Source organism: Mus musculus, chromosome 18, assembly GCF_000001635.26.
Source record: "Mus musculus strain C57BL/6J chromosome 18, GRCm38.p6 C57BL/6J".
In the NCBI taxonomy this organism is placed as follows: Eukaryota; Metazoa; Chordata; class Mammalia; order Rodentia; family Muridae; genus Mus; species Mus musculus.
The window spans coordinates 47,800,238-47,819,452 of NC_000084.6; positions in this window are offsets into that span (position 1 = coordinate 47,800,238).

Consider the following 19,215-nt stretch of genomic DNA (forward strand, 5'->3'; position numbering starts at 1 on the left):
GTGTTTCACATGTTTATATATTTTCAGGCATAGCTGTCAAAGACTCATCCTATGGGGCATTTCTTTACTTGGCTGAACTTTTCCTTTGTTGTGCAAAAGCTTCATGATTTCACATAATCTTGTTTTTCAATTCTCGAAATCATTCCTATCCTATTAGAGTCTTTTCCATTATTATTATTATTATTATTATTATTATTATTATTTTGACACCATTGTGGGAGATTCATGGCTGTAGCTATGTGGTTTACTTCTAAATTTTCGGCTCCATTGTTCTCTTGTCTTTCTTAGACTGGCACCGCATAGTTTCTATTATCACTATGGCTCTGTGGCATAATTTGAGGACACGTATTGGGACACTTCTAGCATGGTTCTTTCTACTTAGAGATTCTCTGGCCACTTAGATCTTTTGTGTTTTCATTTGATTTTTAAGATCACTTTTCCTAATTCTCTAAAAAAGAAAGGTAATTGGTTTTGACATCATTTCTTACATTATAGCTCTCAAAAATTCAAATTTTCTATTTTCTTTTTAAAAAGTATGTTAAACTTTTAAATTAAGAAAGTAAATTTGAATGAATACAGGAAATGTGGTACATTTATACAATGGAGTACTACTCAGCTATTAAAAACAATGAATTTATAAAATTCTAGACAAATGGATGGATCTGGAGGATATCATCCTGAGTGAGGTAACCCAATCATAAAAGAACACACATGATATGCACTCACTGATAAGTGGATATTAGCTCAGAAGCTTGGAATACTCAAGATACAATTCGCAAAACACTTGAAACTCAAGAAGAAGGAAAACCAAAGTATGGATACTTCAACCCTTCTTAGAAGGTGGAACAAAATACCCATGAAAGGAGTTGCAGAGACAAAGTGTGAAGCAGAGACTGAAGGAATGATCATACAGAGACTGCCCCACTTGGGAATTCATTCTATATACAGCCACCAAACCCAGACACTATTGTGGATGCCAACAAGAGCTTGCTGACAGGAGCCTGATATAGCTGTCTCTGAGGGGCTCTGCCAGTGCCTGACAAATACAGAAGTGGATGCTTACAGCCATCCATTGGACTGAGCACAGGGTCCCCAATGCAGGATCTAGAGAAAGGACCCAAAGAGCTGAAGGGGTTGGCAGCCCCATAGAAGGAACAACAATATGAACTAACCAGTACCTCCAGAGCTCCCTGGGACTAAACCATCAACAAAAGCAAACACATGGCCCTAGCTGCATATGTAGAGGATGGCCTAGTTGGTCATCAATGGGAGGAGAGGCCCTTGGTCCTATGAAGGTTCTATGACCCAGTATAGGGGAATGCCAGGTCCAAGATTCGAGTGTGGGTGGGTTGTTGAGTAGGGGGAGGGGAGAGGGGATAGGAGGTTTTTTGAGGGGAAACTAGGAAAGGGGATAACATTTGAAATGTAAATAAAGAAAATATCTAATTAAAAAAATGAAAAATCAGAAAAATTGCTTTTGAGAAGAAAAAAAGAAAGTAATTTTGAGTCAAGCATAATAGTACATGTCTTTAATCCCAGCACTCAAGTCGTAGAGGCAGGCAGATCTTTGAGTTCAAGGCCAGCCTGGTTTATAGAGCAAGTTCCAGGACAGCCAGAGCTACACAGAGAAACCCTGTCTTAAAAGCAGACAAACAAAACCAAAATAAGATAAACAAACTAAAAATTCAAACAAAAGCAACAAAAAAGAAAATAAAAATATATATCAAACCTTTAATTTTTGACAAAGTTACCGTAATCAGTCACAAGTGTGTTGCAAAGAACAAACCAAAAACTTCCAAAAAAGAAACCCCAGAATCAAACAAAGAATTTCTCACAAGCATCTAATTGCTTATGACTACTAAGCTAAAATTGTATTTAAAATTTAAATACTATCATATTACTGACCCTATAAATAAAATTAGATTGTTTAACTTGTCCCATTCAGTTGTCTATTAATATAACAAAAGAATCTATCCCAGGACTTCTTTTTGTTAGTAAGCTATGAACATCATTTTTAAATTTAGTTCCTGTACATCAACTGAACTATTTATCTACTTTCTTCATTTAAAAAGTCTCTTTATGTTACTTTACTTGTGTGACATGCATGTGATGGTCGGAGGACAACTTTTGCTTCTCTCTTTCTACCTTACATGTCCCAGGAGTTGAACTCCAGTCATCAGGATTGGCAGCCAGCTCTCTTAGCTTGAATCACCTCAGTGATCCCATTAATGGAATTTTTATATGGCAAGGAGTCAGAAAACTACTTTATCTCTAAGTTTATATCTGAAGCAAATTTTATTTTTCTTTACTATTTTTTTCATTTTTGAGATAATATTCTATTAAACTCAGTATCACCTCAAACTTGCTCTGTAGGTGAGAATAACCTTAAATACCAACCCCCTGCCTCACCTTCTAAGTGCTGGAGTTATGAGTACCATCAAGCTGGGCAGTGGTGGTCCACGCCTTTAATCCCAGCACTTGGGAGGCAGAGGCAGGCGGGTTTCTGAGTTCGAGGCCAGCCTGGTCTACAAAGTGAGTTCCAGGATAACCAGGGCTACACAGAGAAACCCTATCTCGAAAAACCAAAACCAAAACCAAAACAACAACAACAACAAAAAGAAAAAAACCCCATCAAAACCGATACATCTATGTAGTTAAAAACCTTTATTAAAATTTATTAAAGTATATGCATATAAAACGAATCCAGTAATAAACTGATTCCTTGAAGTTGGCTCAATTTGTCATTAGAATACTCTTGTTAAATGAGAACAAATCTAACTCCATATTCCGTCTTTGTTTTACCACCAGTTTTGGGGTAAAGCTACATTGCTGATACATCTGTTTTGCCTTTGTGTCTAAAATTTCCCCTGGTGGCCCAAAACAAAATATGTAGACCTACCTAAAAAGCCTGTCACTGAGGAGGGACTAAACACAGGCTGGATCCCTCTGAATCTCTAGTAATTCATTATCACCAGTTGTCTCTTTGACAGCTGGGGGCCACATTTAGCCAACCAGCTGCCCAGGGCAGCACAATGCCGTGTTTGTTCTGAGCCCCTTGGGTGCTCTTGCTGTATGTAAAATAGCCGCAGTTGTGATCCCATTTGCTTCCTCCTACATGCTTTGTGACCTGGGTGTCAAGTCTATGGCAACCCTTCAAAGCCAATGAATGCTTGGTAAGTACCGTGAGATGATTCAGTTGGATGTGAGCAGCGAGGACAGGAAATTATTAAACAACAAATGGAAGTTAAATAAAATGCCCAATAAAATGACATTAAAGCGTAAAGTTGATTCTAGACTTTATTTAATTACTTTTGCTCACTAGGAATTTAGCATGGAAGGTTTAAGTGGAAGTTTAGAACCCTTAACAAGGACCCTGTTGTGGATGTTTGTACCCAGCTATAGAAAATCGTCTGGTGCAGAATGTTTCTATCAGGCTGTGGAAACATAATTAGCAGAGCCCAGCCTGTCAGCAGATCATATTGATCTTTGAGTTAACGGATGATAGTCTGCATGTAATATCCGCTGCCCTTATCTGTGTCTTTAAATATCAGTAACATACTATTTTATAATATATCAAAAACAAATCTGAGCTTTGGGGGGAACAGTGGAGTAAAAAAAAAAGTTTTCAGACTTATGAGGTCAAGGACTCATATATTGAAAATATTAGAGAAATCTCAAGAAACTGGATGCTGTTTACCCCAAATTTCCTTTTAATATGATCTATGAAATGATTGGGATAGTTGGCTTGTTTAGGATGCCCATAGGATAAACTTTTTGTTTATCTCTGCCTCGCTCCCACCTTCCTGGGTGGTGTCCTTCCCAGGTTTGTATTGATTTAATTGAACACAGGATTGGGAGTAGGAAGATGTCTGAGGGGTCAAACTCAATTTCACACCTGCTTTATCACATTCACCACCACCAACTCTTGAAAATGAATCCATTAAGTGGGTCCAATTAGTCAGAGGCAAGAACCACTGATATTTGTTGTTGAACTGGATAATAGTAATAGCTGCAACTTTCCTTTGGAAATGATGGCTACCATAGACATTAAGATTCAGTAAAGCCCAATCTATGATGATCGTGGTGGTTTACATTTAAATCTTCTTTTGAAAATACACGGCCCCCAATGCAGGAGCTAGAGAAAGTACCCAAGGAGCTAAAGGGAACTGCAACCCTATAGGTGGAACAACAATATGAACTAACCAGTACCCTGGAGCTCTTGTCTCTAGCTGCATATGCATCAAAAGATGGCCTAGTCGGCCATCACTGCAAAGAGAGGCCCATTGGACTTGCCAACTTTAGATGCCCCAGTACAGGGGAACGCCAGGGCCAAAAAGGGGGAGTGGGTATGGGGGCTGGGGGGGTGGGTATGGGGGACCTTTGGGATAGCATTGAAAATGTAAACGAGGAAAATACCTAATTAAAAAAAAAGATTTATAGTCACAAATACAATATCTTAGAAGAAATGGAAAAAAAAAAGAAAATATACAACAGGACCTGTCCTGGTATATTGTAGTCGTCTGTGTGTCTTGGGGTGGTACTGTATGGATAGGACTTTGGTTTAAAGCCTACCTAAACTGAGATTCCTACTGCTGAAGACTTCTCTGAATGCTTACTCATGTAGGGCTCCTTGGATAAAGGCGTTGTTGCACTGAACAAGTCCAGGCAAGCGTTTCGGTCCTGGTCTTCTTTTAGTATTTCTTTTCCTGGGTTCCACTTGACATCCCTGCCATGGATTTGAGAAACATTTCTCAGCTTTGTAACATTCACATCAGCATCTGTTCCCCACTATAAAAGTTGATAGTTACATGGAAATTTGAAATGTAAATCAGGTATAATTTTCTGTTACAACTTTCAATTAAAAAGAAATAGCTAGATTTTTGTTTTAAGGGACTCAAACTTAGCAGAAGGAGTCTCACATAAATATCTTCTTACATGGAATCTAAATTAATCTATGTGACATCATTTTTCTTTTAGGGGTCATTTTGTGCCTTTCCATTCAATGAGAAACACAGACTTTCTCCAAACTACTTCTGCTGACAGATCAAATCTTAAACTTGGCAATATAAGGTAATACATTATTTTAGATTTTTTCAAAGGATTATACTGGTGTTTTTAAAGAGAGCTGGAAACGGGCTTTTCCACATTTAAAATGACTTACTTTAAAGTTCTCTACTGAAAGTGAGAGGTTTCTCTTACCTAGAGCATGGTGATTTCAATAAATGGTGGTGATGCTAATGAAATGGTTTTTGTTTTTTGTTTTTTGATTTTCGTCTTTTGTTTTTTGTTTTTGTTTTTTTAATATCAAGTGCTTCACTGGGCTACATGGATGTAATAGACACTTAGCAATGGCTTTGGAATTTGTGGAGGAAAATGTGACAGTAAAATAGTGAGAAAGGTGACCATAGCCTGCTGTGAACAGAGTGGGACTTATCCAAATGATGGGGGGTGGGAGTGGGAGGAAGGAAGTAAAGAAAGGTAAAAAGAAACAAAAAAGAAACAAAGAAAGAGACAAAGAAATTTGGTACTGTAAGGAAGACCTTAGACCATCTGGAGGTAAGTGTGGCTTGGGGAACTCTGGGAGAAAAGGAAGAATAGTCCAAGACAGATAATTACAGTTGACATTTATTGATTGCTAGTTACATGCTGGGCAATTCAATATACATGCTCCAATCATTATAGTTGTCATATGACATAAATAATGTCGTTTGTCTAAGTTTGAAGGTAAAAAAAAATGAAGAAAAAGAAGGGTTACAGAGGTGTTCTTCATTGTAAGGCATCCCCCACTACTTTGTTTGTGTTGTTCAGATAGGACCCAAATGGATGCAATGTCAGCAGCAGCAAAGTGTAAGGTGGTCACAGTAATGTAAACCCAGAAAGAAACGGGCATATTTAATGTGATGGATAATCTTAGAAGGATAGAGGGAACCAAAGTTAAGACATCTATAATGAAAGCCTATCTGCTAAAACCAGGCCACATTAGCCACCAGCTGGATAAAATAATAAATGTCAAGACTCTAGGCTCACGAAATAAAAATTAAGCATAAAACAAATTTGGAGAAAAACTATTGCTATTGAGACTAGACAAGATTGTATATCAGAGGACCTTGTAAATTATAGTAATGTTAGTCACTCATTTAATACAGCATTTGGGTTCCATGGCCCCACTCAATTTTTATACAACACTGAGGGTTATCTAATTCTGAAGATGGAAATGTTGGAGCACAGAGAATTTCAATGAATTGCTTAGACTCACACAGCAAATTGAAGATCTGGGATTTCAATCCATGTCTATCTGAGCCCCAGGAAGTGTTTTCATGTAAACTCTTGACAGCTCCCATGCACCCACACAGAAAACACTGCAATGCACTGGAAGGCAGTGTTTTTGCTTCACTGCCCTCCTGAAGTGCATACAATAAAAAAGACTCGGGCAGAATCATGCAATGGTAATCTTAGTGCCCGTTTCTTTAGTACAAATCAAACCTGTATCTCCTGTGTTGACTTCTATGCTACCCACAGGTTTGGAGTAGAATCTCCCAGCATGCTGGGCTCCCTCTCCTGCTGTCCATGGCTGGCAGTGGATGTGGTAGGGATTATGTAAAATCCTTGGATAGCTAATGTGCCTGGACACATTGTCCCAGGCTGGTTGCTTCAGGGCTCATATACTTTAGATGGTGACCTAAGCAGATGACAGACACCAAGAACATTAGTTGTCATTCCCTCTTATATTCCCTGAGCCGGGTTAGTGAGATGGTTCTACCTTGTCATGTGCCTGCCAGCTGAGAGCACTCTTGCCCATTTGTGAAGTGTTCCTGACACTGTGGAAGCTGCTTAGTGGTTTTTTTCCCCCATATGTAGTGGCAGCCACTGGAAAGTGGGGACATATGAGTTGGGGTAGACAGGATAAGTGAGTTGGTTTCTGGCAGACACAGCTCAGCCAAATACCTAAATGACTTTCTTTGAAATAAATACTTGTGTTGGTGATGAATGTGCCATACTGCAAAAGAGAGAGAGAGCTTCATTTAAAACACGAAACAAAACTCAGCATAAAGAAGTGTGACTGGATTTGAAATTCATTTTAGCATTACATTGGATAATAGAAGAAAAACAAGGGCTGTTCATTTCTTGAACTAAAAATGTCAACTGCTACGAATGTGTAAGTGGATGGGGAAAAAAAACAGTCCTGGAGTTTTGGGCTTTGCTTTGCCTCAACAGCTTTATTGAGGTGTAATTGACAGACAATAAACCGCACGTGTTTAACATCTATAACTTGATGAGTTGACACATGCATGCACTTGCAAAGCCATCATCACAAAGAGCATACAAGCATATGGATTGCTCCCAAAGGCTTCGTCCTCCTCCTGGAGCCCTTCCCTCAGTCCATTTAGTGCCCTCGCCTCCTCTGACCAAGGCTGATCTGTTCTCTACCACCACACTGCAGCTTGTGTCTTCCAGAGCAGAGCTTGCCAACAAACATGGCCTGTGGGCCAACACATCCATTGTGTAAATAAAGTTTTATTGGAACAGTCATACTCATTCGCACATTGTGGCTGCTTTGGCACTAACAGAGTTCAGTAGTTTTAACAGAAGCTTCATGGTCTCCAAATGTTGACTATCATAGAAGATGTTACCCTCTCTTATTCTACAGATTTTGCCAATGGCGTTCTAGGGTATGTACATACTTGTATGTGTTTAGGTTCTGGGTTCAGTCTCTTTTGAGTTCCAAACATATTGTCATATATGTCATGGTTTTTGACAATGATTTTTATATTTTAATTCCATTTATCCTTTTTATTGTAGAATAATAACTCTATGTATAGGTAAAGCAAGACATAGACATCCATCTGCTGAATGTGATTGCTTCTGCTTTGTAGGTCTTCTCTGCAGACACAACAGACCTTTCATCTTTAAGCTTTTGTATGCCCAAGCACTCCTTCATCTTTAGACAAAGGCCTAAGCAAGGAATATTGGCTTTTGTGGCGAATGCAGGTTTAACCTAGTAAGGAACTGTTTGAAAGGGAGGTTCCATTGTTTGTAATTGCTACCAGCCTTTAGTGAGCACTGCAGGTCCTGAAACTCATTCTGCACAGTTAGTCACATGGCTCCTCACTGCTGTTTTCACCCAATCTTGTGTAATACTGTCTCATAGCTTTACCGTACACATTGTCAACTACTAACAGTGTTGACTATATTTTTATGGTGTCAGTAGTTACCTGAATATTTAAGGTAAAGTATTCAAATCTCTATTTTTGTTTGCTTATTTCTTTTCTTATCACTAGACTTTGAGAGTTATTTGTAAATTCTAAATACAAGTTAGATACAGGATTTGAAATATGTTAACTTTTTTAATATTTAAAAGGAATTACCAAAAACTATGGCACATGCACTAAGATGCTTGAACTCAGAAACTGAAGCCAGAACCTAAACACATGTGAGTATGTGTTTATCATTATCTTTATTTTATTTTCAAAAATGTGTATTGGTGTTTTGACTGCATGTATGTCAGTCCAGGGTATCAGATACCCTGGAACTGGAGTTACAGACAGTTTTGAACTGCCATGTAGGTACTGGGAATTGAACTCAGGTCTTCTGGAAGAGCAGTTAGTGCTCTTAACCGCTGAACCATTTCTCCAAACTTTAAGTTCATTATCTTTTTTTAAAATTAAATTATTTTATTTATTTACATTCCAAATGTTGCCCCTGTCCATTTTCATCCCATATATCCCCCCCTTTGCCTCTGAGAGGGTGCTCCTCCCACCTCAGCCTCTGCCAGCATCCCACTTCCCAGTCTCTACAGGATTACGTGCAATTACTCTCCCTCCGAAGTCAGATAAGGCAGTCCTCTGCTTCATATGTGTCCAGGGCTGCCACGGACCAGCCCATATATGCTCTTTGGTTGGTGAAAGCTCTGAGGGGTCCAGTTAGTTGATATTGTTGTTCTTCCTATGGGTTTGTAACCCCTTTCAGCTCCTTCAGTCCTTCCTAACTCTTCCATAGGGGCCCCCGACCTCAGTCCAATGGTTGGCTGTAAGTATCTGCATCTCTCAGGCAGCTGCTGGTAGAACCTCTCAGAGGACAGCCATGCTAGGCTCCTGTCTGCAAGCACAACAAGGCATCAGTAATAGTGTCAGAGTTTGGTGACTGTGCATGGGATGGATCCCAAGTTGGGCTGGTTACTGGATGGCCTTTCCTTCAGTCTCTACTCCAATTTTGTCCCTGCATTTTTCTTTAGACAGTAAGTCCATTATCTTAACAGTGTTGTTTCAAAAAAAAATGTTTACTCATTTTTGTGGCACTTCCTAGGCAGTTAGTTGTCCATATGAAGATGAAACTGAATGTCCCCTTCCGAACCACCGGCTGTCAGAAACTCACAGAACTGGATGATGAACACAAGCGTTCTACTATAGGAAGTTCATGACCACAGAAGTAGCTATTGATGCTCTGAGTGAAGAGTGGAAGGATTATGTGGTCTGAATGAATGTTATGAACAGCAAAGATCCCATAAAACATTGTGTCTTGACCCATGACAGCATGTGTTTGCTATTGCATGAGGGACATTCTTGTTATAGATCAAGAATGACTGTAGAAAGGAAGTGTAAGTCTATCCAGGATGCATTGTGGACACAAATCTAAGTGTTCTTAGGTTGGTCATTGAAAAATTAGAAGAAGAGGATATTTCTAAACTGACGAAATAGTTACTATGCCCCCGTGGTTGGGGCCCAAAAGAGTCAGCAGAACCTGCAAACTTTTCAACCTGTTAAAAGGTGGTGTTTGCCAGTATTTTATCAGAAGGCTGATTAGCAAAAACGGTATGAAGCCCAGGACCATTGCACCCATGATTCAGTTTTTGTTATTTCATATGTCTTGTAACGCAAACACAAAAGGACCCAGATATAGCTGTCTCTTGTGAGACTATGCCGGGGCCTAGCAAACACAGAAGTGGATGCTCACAGTCAGCTATTGGATGGATCACAGGGCCCCCAATGGAGGAGCTAGAGAAAGTACCCAAGGAGCTGAAGGGATCTGCAACCCAATAGGTGGATCAACAATATGAACTAACCAGTACCCCCCAGAGCTCGTGTCTCTAGCTGCATATGTATAAGATGATGGCCTAGTTCACCATCAGTGGAAAGAGAGGCCCATTGGTTGTGCAAACTTTATCTGCCTCAGTACAGGGGAAGGCCAGGGCCAAAAGTGGGAGTGGGTGGGTGGGGGAGTGGGTGGGGGAGCGGGTGGGGGACTTTTGGGATAGCATTGGAAATGTAAATGAAATAAATACCTAATTAAAAAAAAAAAGAAAGAATACATTACTCTATTGTGTAAATGTACCACATTTTCTGTATTCATTCCTCTATTGAGGGACATCTGGGTTCTTTCCAGCTTCTGGCTATTATAAATAAGGCTGCTATGAACATAGTAGAGCATGTGTCCTTCTTACCAGTTGGGACATCTTCTGGATATATGCCCAGGAGTGGTATTGCTGGATCTTCAGGTAGTACTATGTCCAATTTTCTGAGGAAACGCCAGACTGACTTCCAGAGTGGTTGTACAAGCTTGCAGTCCCATCAGCAATGGAGGAGTGTTCCTCTTTCTCCACATCCTTGCCAGCATCTGCTGTCACCTGAGTTTTTGATCTTAGCCATTCTGACTGGTGTGAGGTAGAATATCAGGGTTGTTTTGATTTGCATTTCCCTAATGACTAAGAATGTTGAACATTTCTTTAGGTGCTTCTTTGTTATTCCTCAGTTGAGAATTCTTTGTTTAAGTTCTGTACCCCATTTTTAATAGGGTAATTTGTTTCTCTGGGGTCTAATTTCTTGATAACTTTTGATATGTAAATAAAGAAAATATCCAATAAAAATAAAATAAAATAAAAAGAAAAATACATTAATAACAAATAACAGAGAAGTTGCCTCAATTACCATTTTTGTTGTTGTGCTTGCTTACCAGACAGCAGTGACTTAGCGAACAAAACATTTAATTTGGGCTTCTAACATTTCAGAGAGTTAGAGTTCATGATCGTCATGGCAGCAGGCAGCAGCCAGCACTATATAGCACTATAGTAGTAATTGAGAGCTTTCATCCTTAGACACAACCATGAAACAGAAAGAGGCAACTGGACTTGGCATGGGCTTTGAGATCTCGAAGCTTGCCCCCAGTGACCACACCTCTTTCAACAAGCCCCTTAAGACTTCTCAAAGAGTTCTATCAACTGGGGACCAAGTATTTAAATTATGTGAGCCCATCTATGGGTGTTTTCTCATTCAAACTACCACATGCATCTGTCATTTAAATGAATTGAAAAAATAAGAAATAAGTTTGTATGTCTACCAGTGTAGTAATTACTTTTGATATTCTCAAATTTCTTTATGTGGATTCCTAGTCCACTTGGCATCAATGCCTTCAGTCTAAAGGGCTTAGCATAATAGGAGGGGAGAGTAAGAACTGTTCAGTGTCTCTGTCTGCTGTCTTCTATTTGTGCTTCTATGATGGAGCACTGAAAATACTAATTTATCAAAAACCAGGAATTTATTTCTCATCATTCTGGACGCTAAAGTTCTGAAGTCTAAGGCCAAGGTGCTGGCAAGTTTGTTTGGTGGAAATTGGTCTCTTCTGCTCTTGTCTTTTTAATAAGTTAGCTTGACAGGCGTGAATTGCCAGTGAGGACCTTCCCACCTACCTGTTGGCCTTTCATCCCTTTTTGGGGGGTGTTTATTAATAATTATCCCTTTTGTCCATTTTCTTCACATTGAACTATTTTTTTTGTATTATTCCCGAGTTGTATGAATTCCTTATATAATTTTGAATTAATCCTTTATTTTATGTATGATTTGTAAATATACTCTTCTCCAGTGGTTATCAACCTTCCTAATGGTGTGCCTCTTTAGTACAGTTCCTCCTCTTATGGTTATGGTGACCCATAACCTTAAAATTATTTTGTTGCTACTTCCTAATTGTAATTTTGCTACTGTTATGAATTGTAATGTCAATATTTGATATGCAGGATATCTGATAGGCAATCGGTGAAGGGGTCATGACCCACAGGTTGAGAACCACTGTGTTCCTTCATGGGCTGCCCTGTTCATCTTTCGGATTGTTTCTTTAGTTCTGTAGAGACCATTCAGCTTTACACAGCTTGCTCTTACTTTTAGTGGATTTTGCTTTTGATGAAATAGCTGCAAAAGTCCTTGTAAAATAATGTCACAGACTGCTCCCTTTATTTTCTTCTAGAAACTTTATTACCCACATCTTACATTTAAGTCTGTTGAATTGATATTTCTGTATCCCTTTGGATAAGGTGACCTTCTATCACATGTAGGTATTCAATTTCCTCATGTAATTTATTAAACAAATTAGCTATTCCCATTGTTTCCTACTTGCCACTTGTCATGTCATCGTCAAAAAAAAAAAAATATTCCTGGACTTTCCATTTGATTTCACTGAACTCTGTATCTGGTTTTATGCAATTCTCTCTTGTTTTGATGATGGAGGCATTTAATTGATTTTTAAAATGTATTCAGCCATGCGTGCTTATTTGGGGAGTATGTGAATAACTAACAGCATTGTTTGAGCTCCAATGAAGTGCAGCTTGTGTATCTAGTCCTTGTGTCTCTCCATATTGTTGCACATATGTAGTTCATGCAAAATAAATGTAACTACAAAGACAGAGGGATTGCAAAGACAGAATGCAGAAATTCAGTTACTTTAATTATGATGTACTTCGTACCCATTCAGTTCTAAAGTTTCTATGTATTTTATAGTGTTTCATAGGCAATTCTTATTCAAATGTATGTATACTTCCAACATGTATTTCTCTACACTCCGCTTTTCTCCTTTCAGCTCCCCAACCAGTTCCCTCTATTTCACCGGACAGTTTTGTTTCTACTGTCCTGATGTATAGCTATACACCATTTTATGTATTTGTAAAATATAGGACCCACCACAAGAGAAAACATGATATTTGCCTTTGTGATATAGACTTAATCCCTTTAACAAGATTATCTTCAATTGCATCCATCTTTCTTCAAACATTCTAACTTTATCTTTTTTTTTATGGCTGAAACAATTTAAATTGTGTAAGCACAACCCAATTTCTGTATTCATCGATCTGTCGACAGTCATATTGAAGTATTTAATGTCATTGAAATCAGAAGGTGTGATGTTTTAGCTTTGTTTCCCCTTGTTTTAGCTGTTCATAATTTTTTATGGTTTTATGAGAATTTTTAGGATTTTTCTTTTTTCTATTTATGGTTTGTTGATAGAGATTGTATGATTAGTACAGACATTTTAACAGTATTCATTTTTAAAAAATCTATGAACATGGGATATCTTTCCAATAATCTGTCTTCTAATTATTTTATCAGTTTTTAACAGTTTCCCAGTGTATAGCTATTTCCACATATTTTATTTGATTAGTTCTCTCTTAACAAATGGAATTATTTTCTTGATTTCTTTTTGAAAAGAAAATTGACAGAAAAGTAAAACTGATTTATTTAAATGTTGGTTTACAAAATTCAATTATAGTGAACTTATTGATCAGTTTTGGAGTTAAAGGAAGGATCATAATCTTTGGTTAGATGCTAAACATTATAAATTTAAGTTTTGGAGGCTAAACAACTTATTTTATGTTTTCTTTTTATTTATTCTGCTCTCATACACTGCATCCTGACCAAGCTTGCCCTCCCTCTATGCATCCCAGGCCCCACTCCCAACAGCTTCCCTTTCCCCAAGTCTCATTGCTCCTGTTGTCTCCCTTCAGAAAAGAGAAAGCTTACTGTGGATACCAGCTTCATGTTGTAAATATAGTTGTGTTTTCTTTTGAAAGTGGTTTGATACTCTTGGGTATTTTATTTTATTTTAAATAAATTCTACTGTTAAAAGACTTGCAAGTAAATAAATCACCATACACAAAAATTAACAATACCTAAGATCTATAATATCCAATGGATTTCTATATCATTAGAATAGGCTTTCAAAACGGAAGCTGTGGATATTTACATTAAAATTTTACACGTTTGCTTTGTGTGCTGGTGCATGCCTTTGATCCCAGCACTTGGAAGGCATAGGCAGGATGGTTTCTCTGAGTTCAAGGCCAGCCTGGTCTGCAAAGTGAGTTCCAAGTCATCCAAGGCTGTTACATTGAGAAACCCTGTCTCAAAACACAAACTCTCTCTCTCTCTCTCTCAATCTATATATATATAATGTGTGTGTGTATACATACACACATATACATACATTATATATACATACATATACATACATTATATATACATACATTATATATACATACATTATATATACATATATATGTACATATATTATCAGTATTGAATATATTTCATTCACTTATTCATCATCAAGTGAATTAAAAAATCATGACAGAATTAGAACCAAAAAAGTATTATCTTTATAATCTCTCTCATAAATTGTGCTCATTACCTACATTCCTTCCTTCCTCCTCCTTTTTTATCCAGTCTTTCTGGTTATTGGCTAGGTTGATCCAAACTAGCAGCCAGCCTGGGCTTGGTGCTATTGAGTTAAGATTTGCACAGCTATGCTACACTGTGAATTTTTCCTTATCTTTCTTTCTTTGAGATGGTTTTCTTGGTGGCTTTGAGTCGCTGGCTCACATGTGTACAGTATCTAGTGTTGAACATTGTGGGCTGCTGTTGGCAGTTCTTCATGTTCCCTTCTATTTTCTGTCTACAACTCCCTGGTTTCCTGTTCCCATCTCTTCCCATCCTAGAGTGACTGGCATTTGGCTTAAATTTTCACTCTGCTTCTTCCTGCAATTTGTTGGCGTTTGGGAGTTGGAACACCGCCTTTCCCCTGTCTTTCAGGCAATCACTAATCTTTTATTATTGGATGTCTGGTGTCTTTGATGTCATTATTTCATAGAGTTTGTGTGGAATCATTGTTTAAAGGATGAAGGTAAATCTGATATGTTCCTTTCTCCTGGGTTGGATTTATTCCTTTTGTTATTTGTGCAAATATTCCCAGTGATTCTGACTTGAGATTTTGAATGTATCATTACTTTAAAAAAATCCTCAATCAGTAATTGCATTTAGCCATTTTAGGCATTAAACTTGCTATTGAAAAGATATTTTCATAAGTTTCTCTTTAATATTTTATCTTATTTGAAAATATGATTCAAATTTAACAAGTATAATCTTCCTTAACACTTGGTGTTTAATGCTTATAATTACATGGGAAAATGTATGAATTTTAAACTGTATTTCCATCTAGGTTCCCCAAACTCTTATTCTTCCCAGGGAGCTGTACAAATAACATTTTTTATTTGTACTGTGACATGAGAAATGTTTGGAAGTGCTGACTTACAAACTCTGATTAAAGCAGCAAGCTGTCTTTTTTTTTTTTTTTTTTTTTTTTTTTTTATAAAAAATGTGTCTACAGAAATCCAATTTTACATCTAATTTTGGGATATTTTAAGCCCTCCTAATACTATTTATGGAGTTCTTCAGTTAAGGCCCCCTGTGCCAGTGCAGAGTAGGGCTGTAGGCTGTCCTACTCAGGCGACTCCCGGCCCAGTATTGTCAAGGTGCTCCACGGGAGGGAATTTAACTTGAAGAGTTAGAAATCTACCTGGAAGAAGGTGGGTTCTGTCGCCATGCTTACATCCACACATCTACACACACAGTCCTATTTTCCATTTCTTAAACATGTAGGAATTTGAGAACTCCGTATTTTAAAAAGAATTACACACATATACAAACACACACACACACAAACAAACACATGCACACACAAACACACACACACACACACACACACACACATATCAATGGCAGGTAGTTGTGTTTCAAAACTACTCCTGCCTATGCTGTCTAATTTCTAAGTTAAATACAGTACAGTAAAGGTGATAGTGCTTCATGAGAGCCTGAAAACACAGGTTTTGTTTCCTCATTTAAATATATAAATTTATTCATTTTCTTGTAAGGGTCAAATAATGTGGTATGTTTTGCCTTATTAGAACTGATCGATCATGGAAGGAGTTTCTATTCTAAAGTTAGGATATTTATGTATCATTCTTGTTGTTGGTAATATCTGACTGTCTTTTAATCATGAAGTGTAAAGGATGATTACAGATGGTTTCAAAGTAAACAGAACTCAATTTTTAGATTAGATTTGTTTTTATTTCTGTCTGTGAGTGTGTTGTGAGTACATGCTACATGTGAGGGGTGTCTACCAAGGCCAGAAGAGTGGGATCTCCTGGAACTATAAGTGACAGTAGCTGTGAATTGTCTGACATCAATGCCAGTTTCCTGACCTTGGGTTCTGTGGAAGGACTCTCAACTGCTGAGCCATCTTTCTAGACAGAGGCAGAAATTTCTTAAACTATATTTTAACGTTAAGGTGAAGTCCACATAGCTTAAAATTAGATTCCGTGCCTCTGTGTTTTAATAGGCAAAACATAAACTCTAGAAAAATAGCTAATGATGATGAGAATCACAGATTTTCCTGCGCATTGAATTCTAGAATGTATTTTAAGATGTTAACTCATTTTGAAGGGATATATATTTAAAAATATGTATGTGTTTGTGCATGAGTTTGCACACATGCTTGTGGGTACCCACAGAAGCCCAAAGAGGAGGTCAAATCCCTTGGAACTATAGTTATGTGTAACTATAGTTGTAAATCAACTGACCTGGATGATGGCATTAGACTCTAATCCTCACTTCTGAGCCATCTCTTTAGTTCACAGTTTATAGGTTTGAAACTGGTATAAAAGGGAAACAAAATGAATTCAGCAAGTAGAAAAAGGGTAGATCTTGGTGTTAGAAGAATAAAGAACTGAGTGGACTTGCTTTATGGAGACATCCTTTCATGAGACTCTTTCATAATCATGGGATGATTTAGAATTATTTACAAATGATGCTTTAAATAGTAGACAAAGTGGCCTGAAAATAAGGCTCAGCAGTTAGGAATACTTGCTACTCTTTCAGAGGACATGATTTCAGGTCCAAACACCAACATTGGGCAGCTCACAACTACTTACAATTCCAGCACAGGGGACTGAAGGCACTCTTTTGGTCCCTACAGGTACTCATAGACACGTGGCATACACTCACACAGACACATACACATTTTAAAAAGATAAAAAAAGAAAACTATAGAAAAAGTTGCACTAGTCCTCAAGAGAAAAATGAAATGGAATATGTATATGTATGTGTATATACATGCTGGAAGATTACACACATAAAATAAGTGTAGAAAGGATAAAGTAAAAAAAATATTTGAATACTCATGAAGACTGGTGATTTCTGGGCTCAGAGCGATGGGTTTGGGGAGAAGCTTCTAGTGAGACTTTGTGGCTTAGGTGACAGATTCACAAATCATTTTTATAACTAAGCTTTACAGTTTACATATTCACTGCATGTCTTCTGTTGAAATGCAAAATATTAGATTTAAATGAATATAGATGTTATTAGCATAAGAAAAGTAAAAATAATATTTTTGTGTAACAAGAATGTTGCACTGCTGGTGTATTAAATAGCTATAAATGTATAAACAAACACAAATAAATTTATCATCTCCTGATTGAACATGTATGACTGAGAAATAGATTCATTCTTAGAATTTTAGAAAATATTAATATCAATATCTGGTACCATGATATCAATTCTATTAGACTACCTATATTTATTTCATTGGATTAGTTATTTGAATATTTGTCATTTGGACCTATTAATCTAGTGAAAATTTACAAATTTGATAAATGTTATATGTTTGTGTTATGCTAAGTTTGTTTACGTAGCTGTCTTAGTTAAAGTTCTATTGCAATAAAGAGACACCATGATCATGGCCATTCTTATAAAGAAAAGCGTTTAATTGGGGCTGGCTTACAGTTTTAGAGGTTTAGAGCACTTTCATAGCAGGAAGCGTGGCAGTGCACAGGCAGACATGGTGCTGGAGAAGGATCTGCGTCCTTATCCATCCTGATCTGAAGGTAGCAGGAAGAGAGATGCTGGGTCTGGCTCAGGCTTTTAAAACCATAAAGCCCACCCCACAAGTGACAGACTTCCTCAAACAAGGCTACATCTACTCAAAAAAAAAAGTGCCATTCTTTAAGTATTTAAATTATTGGGCTTATTCAAACCACCACAATGACTAAATGTTATTTAAAGGCCTTTTGGAAAAACACAGCTAAGTTCTGCTATATTTAATATTGAATGTTGGAAGCCTAAATTTGCATGACTAAGGAAGAATGAATATTTTTCACCTTGTACTTAAACATTTAACAAAGAATATGAACAAAACTGAAATTCCAATATTTTTTTTCTGTGAATGAAACAAAACCAAAAACCTTATTTATAAAATGTGAGTAAGCACGGTTTACATAAAAATACATGCCAGACAAATGAAGACCATGGATTTATACCAACATCACCATATGATTCAAGATTTTCAGTCCTTTAAGGACATCATACTTCAGAGTAAGTGATGTTGCCTGTTGGTCCTATGGTTTTTTTTTTATTATTTTCTTTATTTACATTTCAAATGTTATCCTCTTTCCTAGTTTCCCCTCTGAAAATCCCCTATCCCTTTCCCTCCTTCCCCTGCTCTCCAACCCACCTACTCCTGCTTCCTGGCCCTGGCATTCCCCTATACTGGGGCATAGAACCTTCACAGGACCAACGACCATCCCTCCCATTGATGACTAATTAGGCCATCCTCTGCTGCATATGCAACTAGAGCCATGAGTCCCACCATGTGTTGTCTTTGGTTGGTAGTTTCATCCCAGGAAGCTCTGGGGGTACTGATTGGTTCATATTGTTGTTCCTCCTATGGGGCTTCAGACCCCTTCGGCTCCTTGGGTCCTTTCTCTAGCTCATCCATTGGGGGCCCTGTGCTCTGTCCAGTGGATGGTTGAGAGCATCCACTTCTGTATTTGTCAGGCACTGGCAGAGCCTCTCAGGAGACAGATATCTCAGGCTCCTGTCAGCAAGCTCTTGTTGGAGTCCTGTGGTTCTTAATCATACCTTCCTTACAGAGAGAGTATGGGTTCACTGTGGGATAAATGGGTCCTTAAAGTTCATGAAACAAAGGGAACCACTCTGTCCTCAGGAAAAATTCAAATCAGTTAAAACAGAATGGGCACCCTCTCTATTTTTCAAACAAGAAAAATGAGCCAAACTACTGATAAGCCTACTCCTCCTTCTATTGTTAAGCTGGCTGGACTCGTGTATAAGCAGG